The sequence below is a fragment of the Leucopleurus acutus genome (assembly GCF_964270905.1).
Source record: "Leucopleurus acutus genome assembly, chromosome: 13".
Lineage (NCBI taxonomy): Eukaryota > Metazoa > Chordata > Mammalia > Artiodactyla > Delphinidae > Leucopleurus > Leucopleurus acutus.
In genome coordinates, this window is record NC_139155.1 from 54,733,754 (window position 1) to 54,757,432 (window position 23,679).

The window sequence follows — 23,679 nt, forward strand, 5'->3', positions numbered from 1 at the left end:
AATTAAGATAATAATGCAATCATCCTCACATAGCTGGTAAAGGTTAAATTTAAAAATATATTTCAGGTGCTTAGCAGGACACCGTGAGTTGTGCTTTTTTGTGTTTGTGATCGCTGTCAGGCACCATTCTTTGCCGAGTGGTGGCGAAAGGTCTGCCAGCAGCTTACATTTTACATCTTAGTCTTTATGAATCCCACTGAAAAAAAAGAATGATTCTTCCCGAATGTCTTCATCAAAGGCCCTAGAATTGATCCCATGTGCATGGATTGAGTCATTGAGAACCAGAAACCCTATGTTCTGACTGAGCTGGACAGGACTACATGCTCACCCCTGGAGGTAGGAAGGAAATTCAGAGGCTTCCAAACCCCATGGATTGAGGTGGGTGGGAAGTTGTTTCCTCAGAGAATCATGGGTGTCTGACACAGAACCCCAATTCTACAACTCTAACTCAGTATTCCCTAACTATGCATATTACCTTGAAGAATTTCTAAAGTTCTCTGCATCTCAGGATTCTCAATTGTAATATACTCTACTTCATAAAGTTACTGTGAAATTTTAATGAAATTGTATACATGTACGTTAAACTAACTCACATTGGGCACATGGTAGGTACTAAATACATGTTAATTCTCTCTCTCTGTTCTCTCAGGAGCAATACAGAATAAGCACAGCATGGACTGATGTTTGAAGACAGCTATAATGTCTTCGCTAATTTTTTTTCACTATTGCAAGCTCAGAGCCATCCGTTGTTTTTCTAATATCTTGGTTTTAAGCTAGTTCATCATTCTGGTCTCTTCGGCCTTTCATCATCCCACTTGAATTGTAGTGCCCAGATCAGAACACAGTATTCTAACTATTCCATCACGAACTTGGTTGTAATTTCCTTTGAGATTGAAAGTGAAAATACTTTCACTGATGACATGAGATTCTGTCACGACAGTGAGTGCAGCATTTTATTTCCGCAGATATTTGAGCCAACTAAAACCCTAGGCTTTCTCCACAAGCTCCGCTGGTAACCTATACTTCTTCTGACCTGTGTCTGTATAATTGCCCTTTGGAGCATAGCCTAGGAAATTTATTCCTATCCAGTGTTATCCTCTTAGACTTTGACAATTATTTATGCTTATTTATTTGATTAGTGACAACATCCTTTTCAGTATGGATCAACCACTCATCGAAGCTTCATGGCATATACAAATTTGACCAGTGTTCCCTGGTATCTTTATTCTCAATTTGAACAAAATCAGGACCAGGAGGTGATGAAGTCCTTCAGCACAGCACACATTTCCTTCTAAGCTGGCAGTGGTCTCATCAACAGCATCCTAGTCATCCAATCAATTTGGAATCCTACTCAAGTACTATTACTAGCCAATATGTATATACGTGTTTATACAGGATTGTGGCAATTAAAATAAGCACAGAAAGTTCTATCCAGTTGCTGAAAACATACAATTTTGTTAATTTTATCATTCAACCAGCATTGCCTTATGCCTTTGTTTGTCACTAAGTTCTTAATATTTCTTTCATAATAGGAGCTTCTTCATGGAGGAATTCATAATGTTAATCAAAGCAGTTAGCATCTAGGCTGTGGAAACAGAGGCACATCTAAGCAACTAAATGTCAGGAAATAAAGGTTATGGCCACTAAGACAGTATGTCAAATAGATTTCAGATAAAATCAATAAAAATCACATGTAGACAAGAGGGCAGAAGAAATTCTGAGTTTCAAGTGATGGCTGTTAATTGATTCTGTTCCCAGTGGAACAACCTGCTGGCCTCACTGCCATGGGGAAGAAAAGGTCATTTATCAAATGTGCCTTCTCCCACAGATAAAGAGGGTTGACTTTCCTGTGCAATATATTGCAATGCAAAGAACTCTGCTGTGAGACCTCTCCAGAATGATGGTACCTTTAACAGCTGGAGGTGTTGAGCATAATGACATGGGGATGTATACCTAAAGACTCCCACTCATAATCCAGAGCAGTGAGGGCAGTGAATCACTCAGAGCACACGAAATATGCTCTAGAAACTTTAGAGCATACTAGAAAGGGAAGACTTGCTGGACAGAGGGCTTGGTCCCTAAAGATGTACAGGTGGGAGAGATGCCACAAAACTGAGCATAACTGATCAAATGACCTTACTTGTACCTCTTAGCCAGGGAGGACTTGGGGAAGTTTGGAGAAATACACATTATCTATCTATCTATATCTATCTATCTATCTATATATGTATATTTGATTAGTATAACCAAAATGCCAACAATGACTATGACTAAGGCTATTTATGGACACTGAGATTGTGAATAATGAGTAATTTTTAAATTTTATGTATCTATTATCTATATCCTTTTAAAATTTCCTATAATCAGCAGGATTTTTTAATCACAAAAATACTCATAAAATGAAACATATGACTTACAAAAATATGGTAGGATTCCCACATGCTCCATTATTTTCATGCTTCATTATCAATCTGCCTATCCAATAGGCAGAATGGTTTAGTCTTGAAAATTTGCTCAGTGCAAAAGAAACAACCTTTTGAAATGAAGTTGGAAGTAAGGTGTTTTATTTTAGAAGAAGAACAACAATAAGCAACGGCTAATAAGGACAGTAAACTATCCTTGCCCACGTCCAAATGCACTGTCTTATTCCCTCTCAAATACCTACTTGCTGTCATGAGCATGCAGTAACTTCCTGACAACATGCTATGAATCAACTGCTACTGTATACATATAGAAGTGTAACTACAGCAATGCAAAACAGGAAGGGACAAGTAGTAACTAAGTCACACTGGAGTCTTGTCTATGTGGGAGACTGTATGAGGATTATAGATGTGATGAACCCAAAATAATTTCTATTTCTATGAATGCTAATTCCTCAAGACTGGTTCTGAGTTCTATACAAAGCAGCAAATTATAGAACAGCACAAATTAATAAACTAAAGTTCAAAAAAGAAATAAACAAAAACTCTTAGTTCCACATATTCCCAATATAGTTATAATTAACTTGTAACACTTGAACTTTTGAACAAGATTGCTTAGGTTTATTCTGCTTCTTAAGCTTATATTGAAAGAATGTGAGAATAATAAATACTCGCCAAACAAACACGGACATGATTACAAAATGCTTTGGGTGCTCTTTCAGAGCATCACAATACCATTCATTACCAGAACCAAAGACACAGTGTGTGAGCAGACAGCAAAGTTCTGAGTTCATACCCAAAGTCAGGCCAAAGAACATCCAGGCTACTTTTCAGAATGTAAACGACATAGTTAAACATACTGCAAAGGGGAAAGCTCTTCACCAGCTCCATGTCTGCCAAACAAAAAGAAAGAAGGAAGGAAGGAAGGAAGGAAGGAAGGAAGGAAGGAAGGATGTGCCTTAAATAAGGACTCAGGTGGAAACAGTGATTAAACAGAACTACCCCAGGAAAGTAAGCAGTGTCAGAGACATGTGGGCATTTCAAGTCTTAACTGCCATCTTGAATTGCAACCAAATACAAAGCAAGTATAGTAACTAGTATAAATTAATGCTGATTCACAGAAATGGAGATTTTTAAAAATAACAAAGTTTTTACGTTTTCTCCCTTCTGCATCTGATCTCTGGAGAAGACATGACCCAAACATTCCAAAATAAGGAGTTACTATTCCTCTAAGAAGTATTTATCATTCCCTACAATTTCCACGTTTGATAGACTTTGCAGGGGATTTGGAAGAATAAAAGAGAGTTCATATGTACATTAAAGTTGTAAGTCAAGATTTGTTATGATAAATGACCATTTAATAATTCAAAGAACTATAGGAGTTCAAAGGGGAAAGCCACCAATTTCAGTCAAAGTGCTTAAAAACGGTGTCAGGAAAGAGGTGGCACTGGGCCTAGAATTTAAACAATGGATAGGACTTCAATAGCAAGAAATGAGGGGAAGCTATTTAATTTAGGCAACATGTATGAAATTTCTTCTGTGAAGAAACAGGCGTGAACAGGGCCACTGGCCAAAGGATTTACGAAATAATAAATAGTAGAGTAGGCAGTATTAGAGTGTGAGGGATTTTAAATGGAAGTTTAAGGAGTTTGATATATAACAGTTGAGTTATTTTGTGTTTTTAGGAAAAGGTTCTGGAATCAAGATCTAGGGAAGTTAATTTGCATTTCATGACGAATTGAAGAGGAGAGCAATTAGAAGTCACATGACCCTCTAGGAACAGGACAACAAAGAGGAGTGAGGAAAGTCGGAACTAGACTTGGGCAGCAAGAATGGATGGGGGAGTGAGGTATAAGAAACTGATTGAGGAGGATCATAGGCCAAAAATGAGAGAATATGAAAAAAAAATCAGAGGGAGGCCTGAATTCTTTGGAGTAATAGTTGGAGCTAATCAGCTAAATGACAACTTCTAGAGAAAACATGTAGTAAGACTGGAGAAAGGAAGTTGAGGGAAATTTGGGGGGATGTTGGGAAGGCAGAGATGAAGTCAATGACGGGGAAGTCAGAAAAATAGAAGCATCACAGTCATGGAGTTGGAGAGAAGGCAAAAGTCAAGAAGCAGGTAGTCAATAACATCCAATAAGGCAGAGAAGACAAGAAGGGTGAATAGAGAAAAATACAGCCACCAGATTTCATGAATAGATCATCGCTAACTGTTGAGTAAAGAGTTTTGTATGAACTGTGCTTTGAGGGGGAGGGCAAAGCCCAGAACTCCAGGCAACACTGGTCAAGCCAGGTGTGGGTTCTGAGACTGGCCCAGTGATTACAGCACAGGTAACCTGACAAGGTCCTGTGAGAGGAAAGGGAAATATGCTGAAGAGAGTTGGGATTTCAGAGGCTAAAATGCAGCCAAGCATAGGCAGCAATGTGGAAAATGGACCACAAGGACTAGAGGTGGATGTCTAGCAGAGACCAAAGGAGATGTTGATAGAGATCAATTGTGCAAAATGCAGATTTCAGTTGCATTACTCCTTTTGCAAGTGGTTTAACATTTTCATTCTGGAATATGAGTTTGATCTGAATCTAAGGTGGAGGATGAGGGAGCATAAGCAATATGTATAGGTTACAGTTCTGTGAAGTTTTAGAGTGCAGGAAGGGAGAGAGTGAATGATTTGTAATGGCCAAGAATTTTCTTAAAGCTATCTTTTTTATTAAGGTTTTACTTTTAAAAAGAGAAAAAATGTAGTTGAAAGGAAATTATCGTATATGCAAACAAGAGAGGAAATTAATTTCTGAAGCAATATTTAGATGAGGTCAAAAAAACACGGATTATGATCTAGCACAGAGAGCAGAACTCACCTTGAAAAGGAAAAGGGATTAAAAAGAAAGAATACTGACCAAAGTGTTCTTTGTGGGGAAGGCAGGTGGGAGCAAAAATTTTGAAGCTGAGAGAAAAGAAGTTCAGGTAGTCTTTTGCTTCTCAGTGGAAGTGGATTTTACATCTGCTAAGATTAGTAAGAGACAGGATGGAACTGTTGGCTTGAGGTGAATGGTAAATATGAGGAACAACTTGTCAGGAAACAGAAGTGATGTGAGATGAATAAAATGAGGTGAAGTGAGGTAGCAGGAATTTCAGTGGATGTAGCCAGAAGCACACTGGTTTTTCCCCTCAATGCCTGACAGCCCAGAAATAGCACTGCGTTTGCTCCCGTTTAGTGATTGATCCTTCTGGATTCGCCATTTGACCCTCTTGTGTCTGAACTGTAATCTGCATGACTGCTGCCACTTGGTTTTCTTTTGTGCTTTCCTTTTTACAGTCACATGCTGTGGTTTTATTTTTATCAAAAAAAAAAAAAAAAAAAAGGCATTTGACTCAAGAAAACATAAGATTAGAGTGTAAACAAATTGCCCTCCAGAAAGGTAGGGGCACTCTTTCTGTGACCAGTAGCTCAGGAGCAGGCAGGGCCTAAAGGCGCTGAGTGAAGCTGATTCTCAGCCTCTGGCTGCAGTTTTGGGTGAAGTCTCCAGGTACTGGGGAAAGACTCTATTGGCTTGGGTTTAGCAGACCAGGTAGAACCTTATTCTTTTTATGTCAGCTTTGACTGTTGCATGGAATTTCTTTCAGGAATTTCATCCACCTTTTAATAAGGCTTATGGTTAGACAGCCTCACTTGTGTTTTTAAATCTTCTCCAATAGAGTTTCTTTGGTCCTTGGGGGAATGCCCATTGAAGACCATCGGGGCACTGAGGTTCTGTCAACTGTTCTCTTCTCATGAGTACAAATGTGTAAACCCATGTGATGTGGCTTTATCAGCATGAGGAAATTAGCTCCAGCTTGGTAATGAGCTACCATCTTCCCTGAGACACAAGGGAATATAGATTCATTAGAGAATCATTTGCATTTTTGAGCCATTATTAGGAAAGTTATACAAAGAGAAAAATAAATCTCAGAAGAGACAACAATGAAGGTGAGACATAAGGCCCTTGGATAAAATTTCTGAGACGATCTTAAATTTGTATTTTCAAATAAAATTTAGGCTGGAGCTCCAGTCATGACAACAGAAGTATCTTTTGGGTCCTGGTACTCCCACCAAACAACAACTTACATTGTTTTAGTGCACTTAAAAATGTGGAACATTTCGGGCTTCCTTGGTGGCGCAGTGGTTGAGAGTCCGCCTGCCGATGCAGAGGACACGGGTTCGTGCCCCGGTCCGGGAAGATCCCACATGCCGCAGAACGGCTGGGCCCGTGAGCCATGGCCACTGAGCCTGCGCATCTGGAGCCTGTGCTCTGCAATGGGAGAGGCCAGAGGCCCGCGTACCACCACAAAAAAAAAAAAAAAAAAAAAAAAATGTGGAACATTTCACAAATATTTTCAGGAAGGTATTATTATATATATTTTACTGGTGAAAAGTTGAAATCTAGAATGGCTAAGTGGCTTGCCCAAGTTTCCATGACTCCTAAGTTGTAGAGCCAGCATGAAGAAGGGACAGTCGAATTTCCACTTGAATCTATAACAAAGTCATGGGTAGAAGTCTGCAATCACCTTACTGGTCACTGTCCAGGCAGAGTAGGTCACAAGTCAGAGATGTGGATTCTAGTTTCAGTTATGTTCCTAGTGAGGTATGTAATCTTAGGAAAGTCATTTTTCTCCCTAGACACCAACTTCAGTTTCAGTTAAAGAAATAAGAAAAGAAAGGAAGGAAGGAAGGAAGGGAGGGAGGGAAAGAGAGAGAGAGAGAGAGAAACAGAGAGAAGGAAAGAAAGAAAGAAAGAGAGAGAAAGAGAGAGAGAGGGAGGAAAGAAAGAAGAAAGAAGGAAGGAGGGAGGAAGAAAGAAGAAGAAAAAAAGAGACTAAACTAAAAGCTACTTCATTTAAGAACAAAAAATGGAAAAAGGAAATTAACTTGCCCTCCAATTACCTAGAACCCTCCTCCAAAGAACCAGAGTCACTTCTGATATCTTCTTCACTGACAGTGGATTTGAAATGAAAGGACAGTGAAGCTGGATGCCTTCCACCTCACTTCCAAGATTTTCCAAATGGAAGATCACATCCATGGTTGGGTTGGCACACACAGCCACCAGTCCACAATAAAATTCTCCACTTGCTCTTAATGATCACTCGCACTCTGTGGCTGTTACCAGTGGCCTTAGAAAGAATACCCCAGGATGGGAAAAACTTCTCTGACAGAAAGGAAAAAATGAGAATTCTTGATGAAATTCCTCAGGATCTGCTGTTCAGGGATCCACCATGAACAAGAGGCTTGGAGGAAGGAGATGGGACAAGAGATTGTCACCTGAGAAAATATCTCTGGTTATTAACAAGCTTGAAGGAAGTTTCCCAGGAGGGGACAGATTTCACTACGGGAGAAGATAAGCCAGCAGCCAGGAGAGTAGAAAGTAGCTCTCAGAACAACAACCACCTTACAGGAGAAATATTAGATGATTTTATCCTAGTAAGGTCATTTCCCTGACTCCCTTCCTGAGACAGAATGGTGAGTTCAGGATGGCACAGAACCACCACCTGCCCAGTTACGTAGAGCAAAGAGTGTGAGAGGCCAAGACATGGTTTCCGTGTGACAATCGTCTTCCCTGGGAAGGAAATCATAGCCAAGGGGAACAAAAAGAACAGACAGAACTATCCTGTGAGCCTCCACAGGGAACCACCTCTTGTAGGCTTATGCGGTCACAGGTCTTAAAATGAAAAGTCAGATGTAATGTGATTGATGATGTCCTCAGCCCAGTTTTATTAAAAAATAAAATGAGAGGATATGAGAGGTGCTTTCCGTGACCAGCGAGGAAATAGAAACAGACTAACCTCATAGTGTGTAAGATAAATAATATCCAGAAGATGAGGGTGAGGAGGACCCAGATTACAAAACTGTATATTCTTCATATGATACCAAGGTCGCAACGTGGTCAGGCAGTACAGGATTACTTCCCAGGGGGTGATAGTTAAGGAAGACATTTTGACTGAAAATGCACAATTCAAGAGTTAAAGGGATGATGAAACTTACTATTGGGATATCCATCCATCAGCCAATTAACCAATGAAATGTCCTTCATTCTAGATATCCCTTCCACAATTTATTTCCTTACTATGATGTTCTCAGCAGTTGGGGAATCGTAACACACCGTCCATCAGCTTGTAGATGGACTCCAATCTTCAGGCTTTTCTTTTCTAGGTAGCAATTGATTGCCCAAAAGTCCAGAGCTTAAAATATTACCTTCACCCTGCCTCATATAATTCTTCTGCCCTGTTGTGCATTTTCCTGACCTCATGCTGCAGCTGCAGAGCCAAACTTGTCCACAGAACTCTGCTGCTACCGCCTGGCCAGCCCCACAGCCAGATGGACATCTTCTAGCCTGCACCATGTGCTCCTTGAGCTTAGGGGCGCGGACTAACAGGTAAAGGTCAACTTGTTCCAATTGATTCTCTGATTTCCTGAACGTGGACATCCCAGAGAGGGAGTCAGCATCTGGCAGAGATCCAGAGAAATCTGTAACAGCCATGTGCAGGCCAGCAGTTAGGGCAGATTGCTGAGGTTATGACCACAAGACCTGGACTCAGCCCCTGATCAGACCAGGGAGGAACTGCTGCTTCTCCAATCATCCACCCCTAGTCGGATCCTTCTCCCAAGGTCTGACATCCAGCCCTGCTAGATCCCTGTGCACCGTCTGGGAAACAATGAGCAGCAGAAAAGCAGACACTTCTTCCCCATGCGTTTCTCCTAATAAACACTCTTCCAGAAAGCCTGGTGCATGCCTTCAGGTCATTAGCTTCAGTTTCTTCAACAAAACTCTCTCTGTTTTAATTAGTTCCAAGGATTTTGAAATATTTTTAGGTTATGACATAAAGTCAAAATAACAATGGATAGCAACAAAATAATTAATGATGGGTCAAACTTTGAATCACTTGGTGAAGGAATCAGCAGAACACATGAGAAGTTCCCGTCTTTGGGTCTTTGTTTTCCAGCTGTAGAAAGCTCTGTTTGTCATCTAGTGATCAAAGGGAGCAATCTCACTTCTTACTCTACCTGTCAAAGATTTCTCTGATAATTTTCTTTAAAATGAAATGTTGAAAAAATTTTAGTACAATTTCAGTTTTATTTTCATTTTCCCTTTTTAACACTTGCAGACAAGAGAATTGTAACTAATACTTGAGGTCCCAAGAATTCATGTATCAATTTTCCCAGCTCCTCGGGAACCCATGCTTGATTGGAGTGAAGCAGTTGGATAGTAGGTAAGTGAAGTTGTGGTCAAGCCAGGTCAGTAATGATTGCATACATCCAGGAACGGTGCTTTATCTGGGATCTTGGAAACTACATTGTGGATGGAGAGAAAGCCAGAAATCCAACATCCAGAGGCTAACCCAAGCTGGAAACAATGAGACTATCCAGATATTACCAAAGAGAAAACGAGGGAGATTGGAGCACGGACTGCATCAGATAGGATTTCTACTGTTTTCTGTTATCTCCATTCCTAATGAGTTTGATTGCTCCAAGCACTATTTTTTTTTTTTTAGGAGATGTTGGGGGTAGGAATTTATTAATTTTTTAAATTTATTTATTTTTGCTGTGTTGGGTCTTCATTTCTGTGTGAGGGCTTTCTCTAGTTGTGGCAAGAGGGGGCCACTCTTCATCATGGTGCGCGGGCCTCTCACTATCGCGGCCCCTCTTGTTGCGGAGCACAGGCTCCAGACGCGCAGGCTCGGTAGTTGTGGCTCACGGGCCTAGTTGCTCCGTGGCATGTGGGATCCTCCCAGACAAGGGCTCGAACCCGTGTCCCCTGCATTAGCAGGCAGATTCTCAACCACTGCACCACCAGGGAAGCCCGATTCAAGCACTTTTATAGCAACTCTGTCTGAGGATCATTGCTCCCTATCTCCACTGCCAGGCCTCATGTTAGGGTCAAGAATGGGGAAAGTTAGGAGCATACCTTGCATGGTACACGGCAGACTTGATGTAATCTCAGTAGCAACAACATGCAAAACTCCAAGCAGAGAGGCAGGCAGGCATCAGGGAGATTCACCAGTAGACAAAAGGCAGGTCCAGAACATGGATGAAGGTCTTGGGGAGTGTTGTAGTTGAAGAAAGATGCTCAGTCCAGCCTCCTTAGGAGATACTCCTTTCTCTAGGGAGCATCAGGTTACCAGGTAGGGAACAAAGGACCGATTCAGATAAGGAAGAGAAGACGGTTGGTAGGCTTAATAATGCTCCTCCCAAAGAGGTCCACCTCCAAATTCCCAGGACCTATGAATATACTACCCTCCATGGCAAAAGGAAATTTGCAGACATCCTTAAAGATCTGGAGATGAGAAGATTAGCCTGGATTTTCCTGGTGGACCCAATGTAATCACAAGGGTTTCTATCAGAGGAAGGAAGGAGGGTTTGAGGCAGAGGATATGTGATGCTGGAAGCAGAGGTTGAGGGTTGGGAGAGGGAAGGATGGAGGGAGAGGGAGGAAAAAGAGAGAGAGAGAGATTGATTTGAACATGCTAGACTCTGCTGGCTTTGAAGATGGAAGAAGGAGGCTATAAGCCAAGGAATACAAGTGGCCTCTAGAAGCTGGAAAGGCAAGGAAAGAGATTGTCTCCTAGAGCCTTCAGAAGAAACGCAACCCTGCTGATATCTGACATCTTGATTTTAGCCCACTGAGACCTGTTTTGGACTTCTGACCTCCAGAACTATAAGATAATAAGTTGTATTGTTTTAAGCCATCAATTTTGTGGTAATTTGCTACAGCAGCAGTGGGAAACTAATATAAATGGGTATATCTGTGTTCTTATAAATATGGTAGAATAGGGTTCAAGGGTTGTTGGTTGCAAGGTTGCCTAGAAATCTTCATAGCAATGCTGAGATAGTGTCAAGCTGCCAAACTCTAGAACCAACTCTCCATATATTTTTTCTACCTAGAGATTCAATTGGTCCCCAAACCTGGTGGGATGCTGAACAGAAGGTTTGGGAATTAGTGGAACCATAGACAAAAACCAACTTAGTCATCTCAATACTCGGAGTGTTCCTTTACACTCATTCATTCATTTCCTCATCCTCTTTTCATTCATTGAACAAACACTTAGTGAGCCAGGCTGCTAAGTGCTGGGCCTGAATAAGCTAAGAATAAGATGGCTAAGGTTTCTGACCTCCAGGAGCTGTGAGTCATGTCCCATAGAACTAGTGTGACACCTTTCTCTGGGAGGGATGTTATCCTCACCCTTTTCTTCTTGGAATTGTATACACATGCCAAAACAGCAAAAGAGAGATGCCCTGTAGACACCAAACATGCACGTGAGAAAGGCAGATTAAATACAGTGATGAAAGCAGAATTTCATGATCTGAGTACTGATTCCTGAAATCCCCACCATGAAAAAAAAATGAGGAAGGGCTATAAAATGATGTGAGTGAGAAGCAAAATAACATGGACACTCAGGTTTTTAAAAAATTTTCTCCTTCAGAGGCCCTGGAATCAACAAGAATCCCCTGTTGGGAGGCTGCAAAGTAAAATATACTGTTTGTAGCCTTAGGGAAAAACTATAGGACTGTATCAGGGACTTTACCAAGCAGACTGAAAGAGGGCAACTGTGAAACTTGAACTATCTTGAGCAGAATGGAGATTCTCGAAGTAGCTGGAGAATCATCCAGGAAGAATATTCAACCTCCAACTATAGGCTGGATATTAGGATCCAACATGAAAGAATGCAATGGAAGAAATAAAGGCACAGTTTCTCCAAAAGGCTCTAAAGGAAGAGGACAGGAGGGCAGGGCTAGGCTAACTTTCTAGAAGGGCTAAATAGTAAATATTTTAGTGTTTTCAGGCCACAATGTCTCTGTCGCAACTACTCACTTCCACCATTGTGGTGGGAAAGCAGCTCCAGGTAATATATAAGTGAGTGGGTGTGGCTGTGGACCAATAAAATTTTATTTACAAAACCAGACAACAGGCCACATTTTGCTCACTGGCTGTAGTTTGCCAACCCCTGCAATAGATATAGCTCTTTTTGCAATAAATTTAAAACTCAAAGATCAACCCAAATGTGTGACATGTGCTACTATCCCTTGCTGCCATATTTATGGCAAAATTTCTCTATGATGTTGAGCAAGTGACTTTAGTCAGCCTTTGTTTTCGCATCTTGTAATAGCAGCTACACCATCAGATTATTGTGAAGATCGAATGAAGCGGTGTACTAAAACAGGACCATGCCTGACTGAGACTAAATAAATAATAGATAGCAGCTATTGTTGTTGCCCTGGTCATTACCAACAATTAATTATTACACTCTGCTAATCAATAATTGTGCTCTTTCCACTGCTACAGGTGTCATTATCAATTGATCTACTCTGGTACTAAAATTCAAGCCCTGTATCAGTTCTGTTCTTTGTCTTTTTTTGTGAACTATTCAAAATTCTACACCTCCTCCTTCTTGTGTCACACCAGCTTGTTTTCTTGCCTTTTAGCTAACTTTAAAAGCTTTGAAAAGCCAAGGTAGTTATATAATAGCTTGAAGGACACAGCAGGCTATAACCAGTGTTCTAAGAGTTTTGTTCTGATTTAAAAATAAGCCTGAGATGGGAAATAAAGACCTCAACAGAAATAGTCTTTGAGGACAGGAAGAAGGTAAACAAGCTATTTCCAGTAGCTAGAGAGCAAAACAAGGGCTAGAGAAACAGGCCCAGGGACTCCAGGCCCAGGGCATTTCTGATGGTGATCATGACATCACAGGAATGCCGTCTTCCTTTTACATTTTCTGTAAGCCTCTGTATAGACTCTGATAAACCATTACAGATAGGACACAGGCAGGCAGGGGGAGGAAGATGCTGCCTTTTGAAGTTATTAGTCTTTCTGGCACAGAAAAAGAGAATGACAGGAATGTCTTCTCATTACATATATAAAATTCTTTTCAGACCTTTGGATTCCATCTTCTTAAAACCCAAGACTGGGTGTAGAAAACCAAGGAATAAACCTAATTTGGGAAGTCAGTGTTCACCTACTGTGTGTGCCCAGAAGCTCCTCCTCTTCTGTTTCCCCCACATGGGCCACACACTCCACCAACAGGGGACATTCCAGGCGTGTGGTTAGAGCTGACTGACCACTGGAGGGAAAAGCTCCAGCTTCATCTCTGGGGGTGTCTAGATATCTGATGTTTGATTCTTGGCCAAGATGAGAGCAATGGGTTTTATAATGTGCTGTTTAGAATTTCTCGCCCCAAAAAAGAAATAGTAATTATGTGATGGGATAAAGGTGTTAGCTAACGCTAAGGTCATACTCATTTTGCAATGTACAAGTGTGTCAAATCAACACATCATACAGCTTAAACTTATTCAATGTTATATGTCAATTATATCCCAATAAAGCTGGAAACCACTACCACTGACAACAAAAATATATACAAGGAGGAGGAAAACAATATCCCAAACTCTCCTGGAGACCACCCCATCCCAGCCCCACATTCAGCACACTACAGTCTTCCTGGACCACGTGGATAACCTTGTGAACTTGAATTCATGTGAGGCACAGAACTGCGAGTAGAATTCGCAGGGGAGAATCTCTTTGTTCACCCAGAGCTAAAGCAAGACTTTCACCAAGTCTAACATATTTTAATGCTTTCATTGGTGATCAGTTCTAACATTTTCCAATTTACAATGTGGTACATTTTGACCCATGAATTATTTCATAAATATATGAAGATGTTCCACTTCTCTCAAAATCAAGGAGAAAATAAAAACGAAATATCATCTAATTTCCTTCTAATGGGTATAAAATAGTTTGGGTGGCATGTGGAGCTGAAGAAATTCATACACAGCTGGTGAAAAGGTAAATTTATGCAACCATTTTCAAGAACAATTTTGAAATACCTAGTAAAGCCAAAGATGAGAGGCACAAAATCTATGTGTTAACAGTTCCAATTCTAGAATGTTTCCAGAAAACATGCTCACTCAGGTGCACAAAGATGTTTGCCTCAATCTTTGTAATCACAGAAAAAAGTACACAACTGAATATGGACTACAACTTATTCTTGCAACAGATACTACAGATTACTTAAAATGAATCAACTATAGCTGTGCACGTCGACAAACGACTCAAAAATAATTACAAGTGGGGATAAAATAGAAAATATGTGCATCCTATGATACAATTTATGTAATATTTAAGTTCCCCCAAATACAGACAGGAACATTAAAAATGATATGAAAGGATTCAATTTCGCTTCCAACTTAGAACCATCTAGAGTGAGCCAACTCCGCACCCCTAACTAATCACACACAATACTCTCTTCTAGTTAGTCTGCATATACGTAGCTTCCCCAGCCAACAGCCTTCAATCAGAGCATGGCTGAAGCTTTTTTTTTTTGTTCCACTATAGAGTTTGCCTACTGCTCGGCCTGCATTTGAGTCCCTGACAAAACACAAGTGATGGAAGCTGACTCCCTAGCAAGCTCTGAATAAATAACTTTTGCAAGTTTTCAAAAAAAATTCAGAATAGTTATTATTCAACATAGAGATGCAGAAGGGCTTTAGACAAGTATCACAAAATGTTAATATAAGCTAAATCATACATATTGAATGAAGTTGATACACTGATAACCAATGAGGCACTAAGGCAAAAGATATAGACAGCAGTAGCCATTCCTGGGCCCACACATTGCTTCAGTTCCTTTTTTTGGGTCTCATCCTGGAAGCTGGATTACAGAATATACTCCTGTTATCACTCTAAAAACTCCTCTTTGTGTTTTAAGCTAGGTTGAGTTGAATTTCTGTCATTGGCAACCAAAAATACTTCTAAGTAATCTTGAAAGCACTGGAGGTTTTAGAAAATTCTCCTTTCCTGCAACCAACATGCATTCTGACCACGCTGGTATGCCTATTTGGGAGTGGCATATTCTGCTACTCTTCATTGGCATACAACCTCTGAGTTGTCCTATTGCTTCAGGATTCCTGTGCAAGTTTCTAAGGAGGATGAAGGATGTCAGAGACTTGAAGATCTAAACTCAATTATAAGCAGACAAGATCCAGCTTGGCCAAAAGCAGAAGTAAGACATGTCAGCTTGTGAGGGGTCTATGGGCACAATTGTCTCCCCTTCCTGGGAGAAGAATCAAATGCCTGCCTGGCTAAGGCCCCCTCCAGTCACCATGTCATTGGTGTGTCCCCAGGTCCAAGGGAAAAATAAGCCCCCTGCAGTTTCCAATGAAACCAAGTCCTGAAGAGTGTCTGGAATTCTGTACAAGCTTCTGCTCCAGGTGATGGAGCAGCCTCTGAACTATTCTTATCAATCAGACCTTTATTTGGGCATCACCCCAGGTAAAACAAAAGTGAGTGAGGCTATGCCCCCCTTCATTCTCTAATGTCCCTTTGGTCAGACTGTCCTCTTAAAACACCCACCTTCACCTCCTAAGTACCACTGTATTATAACCCTGCTTGCTACGTTTCCGTCCAATAACACCATAACAACAGGTATGTTTTAGTCACACCTTTGAATTGGGTATTTCTGCTCCCAGTACAGGTAATGAACATAAGATTCCCAAAGTAGCTTTTATTGTCTCTCTATATCCAGTATTTTACAACTCTCATCTCAGAATGATTTTGCAGATGTGATGGTGAATTTTATGTGTCTACCTGACTGGGCGAGGGGATGCCCAGATTGCTGGTAAAACGTTATTTCTGGGTGGGTCTCTGTGGGTGTTTCCAGAGGGATTAGCATTTGACTGAGTAGACTGTGTCAAGGAGCTCACCCTCCCCAGTATGGGTGGGCATATCCAGTCCACAGAGGGTCCAAATAGAACAAACAGGCAGAGGAAGGATGAATTTGCTCTCTCGCTTGAACTGGGACATCAACCTTCTCCTGCCCTCATACGTGGGAACTCCTGGCTCTCGGGCTTTCAGGCTCAACTCAGGACTTACACAACTGTCTCCCCACATCCCCCATTCTCACGCCCTACAACTCAGACTGAATTTCACTACTGACTTTCCTGCAGACAGCAGATCATGAGACTTCTCAGCCTCCATAACCACGTGAGCCAATTCCTATAATAAGTCATATATATTCCTATAATAAGTCATATATATATATGTTGGTTCTGTTTCTCCAGAAAACCCTGATTAACACAGCATAAAAATCTTCATTTTTAAGAAGAAAGTACTATTTTAGAGTACTTTTGTTTTGTCATGGTTTCTTTATTTGTAATCCATTTAGTCTCATAGTTTTGCTCTGTCTTTAACTGGGTTCAAGAAAATTTGTCATATCATTTGCATGTGCTGTTATCTGAAAACGCACTCCTCTTTGTTTCATATTTTTCTATGGTTTTCAACGTATCTGCAGAGTTGATTGCTTTTCCCAAAAACAACGTGGGATTTTTAGAAACCTTATCACTCAATTTTTCTCAAGCATATCGCCCATATTTCATGTAAGTTATTTCAAATAGCTTTTACAACATGCATAAAATAATTCATGCAGAATGTTTTTCTAAGTAGGTTCTCAGCAAATTGGAGGATAGGGAAAATGAAAGCACGAACATACATTACAGATACGACTACAATTTTATCACTGCACATCATTTAGGGGAAATTCTTGGCCAAAAATCAGGGAAAGGGGTTGTTCTTCTCCTTCCTGGCCCTAAATTGATTAATTAGTTAATTTTGAAAAGCAGGGAATGGAAAAAAACTCAAAGAGTTAAGCATGAGTCACAGGGTTTTTGACCAAGTTTTTTTTTGATTGAAGATAATATTGACTAATAATCAGGTATTGGCCACACTGTTTTCTCAGCCCTCTGTGGTTTCATTCCCTGATTATTCTGCACATCTGGGCAAAACTGGAGGCCCTCGCCACACTCCAGTGCACATGTCTCCACGGGGAGGGAGGACAGAAGAGGTGTGCGTGCCGCCAGCCGCAAGGTCACAATCAGGACTGTGTTTCCTCCTTACAAAATGGCCTCTCTCCCTCTTCCACACCCTCAATCATTCAGGGTAATGACACCCACTTACAAATTTCCATTCCTATTTAGGATGCTGAAAAACTATCTACACCAGTTCTCTAGTTCAAAATTAGTACGAAATAGTAAGTATACAGAAATTCTCACTTATACAGGAGACATAAAGAATGATGACTATTTCATTCTTTTAATTCTTTGCTTTAGTTAAATTAATTGAACTAAAGCCAAAGACCTGGCACACCCCTGACCTCAGTCCTTCCTCTCAACGGCTGCGGTAGTCTTCAGGTTACATTAAATTCCTGCATTTGACCAAGTCAACTGTCTATCGGGTCTGACAAAAATCACAGTCCTAGTAAAATAATGACATTCAGCTTGAAAATGACAAAGATCCCAGTTTTCAGCCATGGTACAGTCACCCTAACAGCTCAGAGAATACCATTCACAAGTTGTATTTCAACAGGTTACTAATTTGTATACAATTTCTCCTTTGGGGTTGTTTGTTAAATTTCCAACGCTACAGCCTCCCCAGTTTCAATTAACCTTTTAACTTATTGCCAGAAAAGAGTGTTTAATTTCAGAATAAAATTATCTAAAGTGAAGTGAATCCAAGTTTATCTCCACTCAGAGGGTCCAAGAATGATGTTCTTGGCTCTAACCATCTATGACCCAAACACCGAGGAGTTGTAGAAAGGTACTTCTTTCTTCAGCCAATAATAAAGTGAGTACTACTAATCAGGACCCCTATATCTTAAGAGATGTGGCCCTAAAAAGCCACTGACAGTAATAGTTGCTTAAATTAAATTGCCATACACAAGTTTTGATGCATTGTAAGAATTTTCTAGCCTTTTCCTTCACTGTCAGTGATCCATGAAAAGTCATATATATTCTTACAGTCTGCAATGATTAAGACTATAAATTTAATAAAAATAAAGTAAGTTAGAAGGATAAAAAGTCACCTGAAATTTCCAACAGTCCTACCTTGATATTATAAATTTTCAACCAGTCCTCACTACTGTACGCACATTTGCATCTCTGTGAATATGATAAACTTCGAAGGCAGAATTTTGCTCACACTTCTGTTCTTCCTCTGTATACCTGAAAATTAATTTAAATGACTCATTTTAAAATATTGCTTTCCCCTTTTCTAAGCCTCCAAGATAAAGTTTTATTATTATTATGTATACAGTTTCAGCGGAGGTAGCTTTTTGACAACTAATTATTATAGTATTATTATAATCTGATTATTAATTAATATGATATTTTTGAATAGCCTTATCTACCACTATAACAAAATGTTATCTGGCCTTGGCATTGTAAACCATGGCTGTAGTTATACCATTGTTTTTATTCCCCTCACCATCTTCAGTATCCTGAATATTGTACTCTGCTAATAGAAAGATTAAATTTACACTCACATTCATATTTTGCTAGATGCACCTAATATACTTAATTAATATGTTCACACACCAATCATCCAAAATACATTGTAGTAAATATTGTTGATGCCTTACCTACATCCCCTTGAGCCTTACATAAAGGTCTTTTAACTGCCTAAGTGCTTTCCCTGGAAGAGGAGGGCTCTCTTCCCTTTTCCAGAGTAAGTCAGAAGTACCAGAAAATTTAAGCTTCCTCCACCACTCAGGAACAAACCTCAACAATACTTGATGGAGATGGGTGTATAAAAATCCCAACTCCCTACCTCATGGATGGAGAAAAAACTGAGGCACATGTTACACACAGACTCCCAGAGTTCTGCCATACGATTAAGCTCCAATTAAAAAACAGTTGTACTTGGCCTTCCCTGGCTGTCCACTTAGGGTTCTCTGCTTCCACTGCAAAGGGCATGGGTTCCATCCCTGGTTGGGGAACTAAGATCCTGCATGCCACATGGCATGACCATATAAAATAAAATAAAATACCTGTTTGAGTCTTTGTCTAAAAAAAACCTCACTTGTCAGTGCACCTTTTTTGGCTGCCCTAGCTTCCTTGGCTCACTTCCCAGTCCCCTACAGCTGTCTTGGGATTATCTGCCAGATAAATGCTTTAATTTAAATTTTTGTCTCAAGGGTTGATTCTGGGGAACCCAAACTGACACAAATGGCCTAGAGTCTATATAGGTGGCAACTGTTGTTAACATTTGTGGGAAGGATGAGGGGATACATATCGCCATAAATCTTTCATTAAAAACATAATTTCAAAAGATTCTATCTGTGGAGCCAATTCAAACTACCATAAGTTTTCCACAGAGAACTTAAGCTGAAATTCACAATGTCTAGACTCTGTATTGATTTAGTGTAGTGGGAAAAATCAGACAATCAATCACTTGAATTGGTTGATAAATTCGGAGAAAACAATGTAACTGGAGACCTAAGACGACACACTGTAAGAATAAAGATAGAGGTCCAGTATACAGCAAGAGGTCTCAATTTTAAAATCTGGATCTGCTAATTAATCTTGAAGATTTTACCTGCTAGAAGTTCTGGAAAAAAAGAATGTATTTATCTATTTTTACACACTAATTTATAGCTTTACTATATGCAGAAATTATTTTCACAATCCTTTTTGCCCTAAAAAATTGTATAGACATTGTATCATCTTCATCTGATTATGTATATAAATATATTTTAACAGAGAAATATGATGCTTCAATTTTTATATTTCCATGGTAAATAAGCTATTTATTTCTGTCTATATTCTTGGGGTTTTTTTAATCCTAAGGGATGGATGGATGGTAAAATTGTCAATCAGTGAGTATATTTTAATGATTTTAGCTTTATATTTGGGGATTCTCTTCAATGTGAAAGTTTAAGTTGTTGAGAATTTTCTTGCATAACTTATTTGACCATTGCTTCTTTGCATCACATCATTTATTATTTCATCATCTTCTCTTTATATCATGTATTTTAGATCTCCTGTTCTTTTTCTATGTATATAAAAATTTGTATATGCATTTTAGTTTTCTATTCTCCAAGTCTTTTATCCTTTTATTCATGATTTCATGTCTTTATCATTTCCTTCTGAATTCTTGAAGAAGTTATTAATCCCAACTTGAAAATTGCTAATGTGGATTTCTGAAGTCAAAGACCACTGATTTAGTTTCTGTGTTGTCTCTTCTTCAACCCAAGAGGGGAAATGCAGGGCAAAAGAAGGGAATCAGAGACAGACAGGCTGTTCAAACAGGGGCTCTTAACCCTAAGGTTGTCTATGGTTTGAATTCAGGGTTGTCCATGAACAGGGGAAAAATTTACTGCTAATAAAACTTAACAACATTTCCATCATTTATAACCAGAGTACAGTTAGCAATGCCTGTGAGTTTTTTCAACAACAGAAAGTTAGCTATGTTAATGTCAAATACCTGTTGCTACATATCAAAAAATCATTTCCACCTTCACTACTTTGAAATTATAGGCATCATTTATCAACTCTCCACATTAATGTAATTCTAATCAAAATGTCAGAAAGGTTGCTTGTGGAACATGAAAACTGATGCTGAAATACATACAGTAGACTGAGGGCCAAGAGTAGTCACAAATATTTTGAATAAGAAAAATAAAGAGCATAAATCCTCTCCTAGATTCTAAAAATATTTTTGTAGTTTTGTGGCTTCATTTGCCTGCCTAACTGGATCAAACCAGAACCATGAATTCAATCTGGTTAATCTTTCCTATTCTCTTGGGTGTTGGAAAAACTAAATTTTTTCCAGATCACAAAAGGCAAAATTCATGCTTCCAGAACCAATTGTAAAGCTACCACCAGCTCCCAAAAGTACTAATGCGAAATACTAAAAAGTCTCAGAAAACTAATTATTGGGCATGCTTGACTAAAGTAGAATTTTTTCTTATTTGAAATAATTGTCCTCTATGTCTCCACTTTATATTAAGTAATCCAAGAACTAGAGGATATGTCAACCCTTCCTGTCAAGGTTAACCAGTAAGGTGTCAATTTTTTCTCTTAAAGAGGGTCTAATATTTTAGGCTATGCCTATATTATACTTGGTTTTTCAAGAATCCTAGGAATTACAGAGTTTATGTTAAAATACACACATACAGGGCTTCCCTGGTGGCATAGTGGTTGAGTGCCTGCCAATGCAGGGGACACGGGTTCATGCCCCGGTCCGGGAAGATCCCACATGCCGCAGAGTGGCTAGGCCCATAAGCCATGGCCACTGAGCCTGCGCGTCTGGAGCCTGTGCTCCGCAATGGGAGAGACCACAACAGTGAGAGGCCTGCGTACCACAAAAAAACAAAAACAAAAAACCCCCACACATATACACACAAACACAAATGCACATATACAAAATGTTTAAATGATCACTTTTGTATATATGTATCCTTTTATGTAACCCAATTATTAGCAAACCCCTGCTTGCATTGAGCCCCCAATTACACAGTTTGTGAATTATTCTCCCCTAATTGTAACTCCTCTAATCATAACTCTCCCCAAGGAATTTCAATACCATGGATATGCTGCATCTTGTACACACTCTCTGCAAAGTCCCCAGAACTTGCTTTCTCCTCATCTCTCTCCAACTTCCACATATGTGTGCTGTCTCAATTTTGCCCATATCAACTTGCACAGGGAACCAAATCTTCACTGTTCTCTACCAAACAAACTTGGATAAAATATTTTAAAGGTTTAGTAATTTTACCATTTATTCACACACATTACTATGGGTAGGAGCCCATCAAATACCACACGACCTCCTACCAACTCAACTCTTTCAAGCCCTTCTCAAAAGCTTTGACCCCAGCATACAGACACACTATTTCAAGTGAACTGATCAAGCCATCTTCCTAACAAGGGTGATTTTCTCACTGTGAGAAACTGTTATACCACCTGGTAAAAAATATAATATTCACTTTTTGTACACAAATATCGGGTCATAGAAAGAGAGCGAAATACATAGCACGTAACATTTCACTCATAAATCATAATACTGGTAACTTTAAATGTTACAGTGATTTGACCAAAACCACTCAGTACCAAAGTGAGCAACCAGGACTGAACATCAGCATGTGTATTCTTTAGCTCTGATTCTCTACATTATATCACACACTTTTTGTATGTATTATTGAAATATTTTTCAGTGAGATGCAAACTTCAAGTGCTAAAAGAAACAAAATTCATCAGTGTTTGTTAGTCCTCCTGAATCTTTCCGTGATCAATAAGTAAAATAGTTTCTCAAATACCAAAATGGTTTGCTTCATAAATAATTTATAATTGGAAGTGAACAAGGTAGTGTTAGATACCAACTCCACTAGGTATAGTCCTAAACATGTTTATAGTCTCTTTCTTCCAAGAGATAGGAAATAAGAATGTGTGAATAAAGGATCAAAACTACGAAACGATGCATTGAATACTGCCAGCAGGAGTCCAAGCAGCAGCGCACGGGTTCAAATACACACGGAAACAAGTCAAGCTGTGAGGCTATTGGGACAGGATTCTGGGGCACCACACCAAAACGCTCAGAATAAAATTTTGGCTAACCATTCAACTACTTTATACAATGTACTCAAATATCTGGCTATTTGATTTTTTTGGTCTTGTTTTGTCTTAATAAACCGTATTTAATAGGTTTTACTTTTTAGAACAGTTTTAGGTTCACAGCAACATTGAGAGGAGAGCACAGCGATTCCCTATACACCCTCTGTGTCCATATATGCACAGCCTTCCCCATTATCAACATCACCCACCAGAAAATGATGAACCTACAATACTAACACATTGTTATCATCCAAAGGCCATAGTTTACATGAGGGTTTACTTGGGGTAAACCCTACTATGGGTTTTGACAAATGTATAATGACATGTATTCACCATTACAGTATCATACAGAATAGTTTCATTGCCCCCCAAATCTTCTGTGCTCCATCTTATTCATCCCCCCTCCTTCCTCCCCAGAAATCCCTGGAAACCACTGATCTTTTTACTGTCCCCAGAGTTTTGCCTTTTTCAGAATGTCATATAGTTGGAATCACACAGTATGTAACCTTTTCAGATTGACTCCTTTCACTTAGTAACATGTATTTAAGTTTCCTCCATGTCTTTTCATGGACTGATAGCTCTTTTTGTGTGTGCTGAATAATATTCCATGGTTTGGAGATATCAGTTTATATACCCATTCATCTACTGAAGGACATCTTTGTTGCTTCCAAGTTTGGGCAATTATGAATAAAGAACTATGAATAAAGCAATTATAAACATTTATGTAGAGGTTTTAAGTGGCTTCAATGGCTTAAGTTTCAACTCATTTGAATAAATACCAAGGAATATGCTGAATAGTATGATAAGAATATGATTGGTTTTGTACAAAACTACCAAATCGTCTTCCGAAG